This window comes from Mycetomoellerius zeteki, unplaced genomic scaffold (genome assembly GCF_001594055.1).
Source record: "Mycetomoellerius zeteki isolate Tzet28-1 unplaced genomic scaffold, Tzet1.0 scaffold128, whole genome shotgun sequence".
NCBI classification, from domain to species: domain Eukaryota; kingdom Metazoa; phylum Arthropoda; class Insecta; order Hymenoptera; family Formicidae; genus Mycetomoellerius; species Mycetomoellerius zeteki.
In genome coordinates this window covers 16698-20850 of record NW_017256212.1, presented here as the reverse complement: position 1 = coordinate 20850, position 4153 = coordinate 16698, and positions in this window count along the sequence as shown.

Here is a 4153-nt window from a genome sequence, read left to right as displayed (position 1 = left end):
ATATGTCTATAGGACTTTTTTTCTTAGTTTTTTACTCCTCTACACGCTCCCGAAGTTTTGCGATTTAATTTGGAAACACCCTGTATATATATATATATACAATCACAGTATACGACAAAAACAGTGTTAATTAGGGCCGATTGTTCCAACTTCTTGGTAAAGTTTACCTGTTAGGTAAGTAGCAAGAATATCCAATCACGTGCGTGGATTACCAGATTTACCTAACAGGTAAACTTTACCAAGATGGAATAATCGGCCCTTAGTCTAATAGAGTATTATTTGTATTAATAACAGTATTGTTGCGTAGAGCTCTATACAGGCGTGCACGTCAATAAGAAATCGTGGTCGGATTAGATCTATCAAAACAGACCGATAAATCATTCGTTGACGCGTACGCGAACACATGTGCAGACGTAGAGAGAACCGACTTCCAGAAGAAGACAACATGATGTCGGTACGGATCAAGGCGGTGGTCGGCGCGTATGAGGATTAATCCGCTTGTGATTGTCCGAAACGCCGCCGCCGCTTCGCGTAGTCTCCAGGTTTTTCGGAAACCAATCAGAAGAGAGATCGAGGGTCCATGGGGGGTCGTTGCGGCGTGGAGAATTCCATTCCATCAGGAACCGAGTACGGAGACGGATCGCTCGCGAATTCGAAGGTCCGCGTATAGAAATTTCGAGAGAAAGTGTTGCGTGCGCGATCGCGATTCAAGGAAATTCCTGTTGAGGCGTTATAGTGATAATCCGGCCACGATTCGATAATCGACTCAGGGCATCAGCCCCAAGGCGTTGTCGATATCAACGAGACAAACTTTCATGCGAACGTTATTCGTTGCAACAATAGTGCATCGAATTCTACACGAACGATATTCGTCGTGATACAGTGTGATGCGTTAATGCGGACATTTCCACTGATAGTGCGTAATTAAGACTTTGTGACTCATTGTAATATTAAACAATAAACGAAACCACAGTGAATGATTAGTGTTCATCTCCCTGAAACACGAAACAAGTATGGAACACTTACTTAACTTTTAAAATTAAAGCACAATATAAAACATCATTCAAATAATAGTGAAAGATAAGATATATTTATATAGCCATCAACATTAAACTATATTTTAACTTTTTAACTATTTTTAAAATTTTTCCGTCGTTTACATCTGTACGCATAATGCAGAAGAAACTATACCAATCAAAGTCCTTAAAGACTTTGCATGTATTTAGGTTCATTTTTTTCTTTTCCGTAAAATAAAAGATTCTGGATTGATTTTCTTATATTTTATGCATTATGCGAAGATTTGTGTTTAAATCTGAAAAAGAGAAAAATATTCAGTTATATCGTGAAAATGTATTTAATAATGTATATTATATAAATTTACATGTATATAATATAAACTCTCTCTATATTTTGATAAAAGTATCTTCAGATACTTATACTAATAGTGTTAGTTATACTAATAGTGTTAGTTGTACTGTGCAGTTCGTTTTATTAATTACAAAGAATCTGAAGGTTAGTTTAATCTGAATTTTAGATAGTCTAATCTGAATAAATATAAGATTTGACTACGAATAGTGGCCTAGGAAGTCGGCTGTTAAGTAAATGTAAGTATCATACCTCACAAATGCAGCTAGAATCCGTGGATATCCAATTTGCTCGTAGAATATTTACAATCCATTGAACTCTTTTGTCTGGATTTCTTGGGAAATGTTTCATAAGAAATTCTTTAGACGCTGAATTTTTACAATTTGGCACGCAATAGCCTGGCATTGTTATTTTCTAGATATTACCTATAATTATTTACTTACGCGTTATAAAGTCACGTACATTATTGGTTAGGAATATGCCTACGCGTTACAATATTTTCAATTACCACATCAATTTTACAACTTATATTGAATAATAATATTTTATAGTAATATTGAATCATTATTATCTAAATTTAGTAATTTGTACTTACAAACATACAAGTATCACACACATAATGAAGGTCGCCATCTCTTACTTGAGGATTTCTAGACCTATGTCTATGGATGCGACATTGAGCAGATTAGACTGGGTTACCGCCGCCATTTTTTTTCAGTAGAGTGCTCCTAACCTTATATAAGGTGATATTTGACAAGAGAAATATGCTAGAAAAAGAAAAAAGTAATCATTTCCTAAATAAAATTACTTTAGATATTTTCCTATTCTAATTTCTATTCTTGTTTAAATAATACTAAATTTATTATTATACTGCTGTTTTAATGGCCCATAAGTGCGCTGCTTTAGCATGTCCCACAAGTTGTGAGAGGAATCTTTTCAAACCGAAATTTGCTTTAGTCCGGATCTACAATAGGTGTTTTAAACCTTAAGCCGTAAGAAACTGACTAATTACAGTCGAATTCGAGGAGAATAATGAACTATGATTCATCCATTTCTTATGGCTTAAGGCTTAAAATCCTATTGTAGATCCGGGGTTATGGATAAGTTTACTGCTATTTCTATTTCCGTCAGATTACGTAAATCTAAAGCAATATCCTGATTGGCTCATCGGCTTAAATTTACGTTTTACGCTTACTGTTATGGAATTTTGTCTGCGGTAGTCCTTACTGTCGAAAGAAGAAACGTCTGTCAGCAAACGGTTCGGCCCTTGTAAGAAGCGACAGATTGACTCGGATTCGTCTCTGGGTCGCTCAAAAAGGAGTTGTATTACTCTGATCAGGACACTCATTTCTCTGCCTTTATTTACCAGCGTCTCAATCGCGTTTAATCTGACTTGGTCAGAGCCTAGCTGTTAGTTTTTTGCTCGTGACGATTTTATAATATAATTAGATATAATTACCTATAACACAATTTTATATAATTATGTATAAAACGTTTTCCCGGGAATTGATTACATACAAATAAAACTAGAAAGTTGAAAAACGATATATTAGCATTTTATTTTTTATTACAGATAAAATACATACGTGTTGTATTAAAAAGCGTATATATGATTTTGTACTTCATCTGAATACCTCTGTATTTTATATTCAATTACTATTATTAATGAAATAATATAGGCACATGTAAGTATATTTATTTAATAAAACGTTAATAAAATAATCCCAGTGAGAAATGACAATGGAATCGATGTCGAAATCATCGAAGAGACGTCAAATCGACGTCGACTGGGATTAAACTGCCAGAGTACGCTGAGATTAACGTTCATCATAATTCCGGTAATGTTGCGTATGTCTAGTAAAAGTCTTCTGTTAAACCCAACTGAAAAATATTAAACAAATCTTTATAATATAATATGCTATAATTCTTATAATAGGGGAGAGTTATCTAAATCGGACCTATTTGCAGTTTTTGCTCTCTATAAGGCATAAATAAAGTCCGATCGTAAAATCGAAGGTGCCAATGGAAAGATCATTTAATTCCCTTCATTTTTATTTCAGACCATTTCGACGTATCTCTCACCTATGATAAACTATAATGGAAAATGTAAAAATGTTTTTTACGGTCCGATTTGGAACCATTGGTTCCATCCCTTGGTTCAGATCGAAAACTCCTATTTTTATGGATTTTTAAATAGAATTTTAAAATATTTTAATGTATTTTTCTTAGTATTGAGCAAAAACGAACAATTTGACAGTCAAAGATTTTTTCGGAAAATGAAATTACTGATTGTTTATATTATTAGAATTGAAATCAGTAAAACTCAACTTATCTGAGTCTGATGACTCATGATATTTTATTAATTTAATTGCTTGGCTCAGATCTGGTCAGTCGATGACCAGTACTACAACCAGGCATATAAGTTATACACTGTACTGTCCGATTTAGATACGGGTCCTTTCGAACTTTGGAACAAATTTTACAATAAACCGCATAAGTGATCATAAAATGCTTGATATTTTTGAATTTTATATTCATTAATTATCTTAAATCAATTACTATTCAAATTTTTAACACCTTTTAAATAATAATTTACAAGGATTTTCTTTTTTAAAAAATTTTCTCACGATGGCTGAATATACATATTTGCGTCTATTTTATGAATGTTATAACAGAGAACTGTCAAACTGCTATCACATGTTCGGTGCCTTATAAGGATTTTACATTATAAATAGTACGCAAATCTGCTTAATCGTATTCATTTAAATTAAAAAGGTCCTATTTGGAA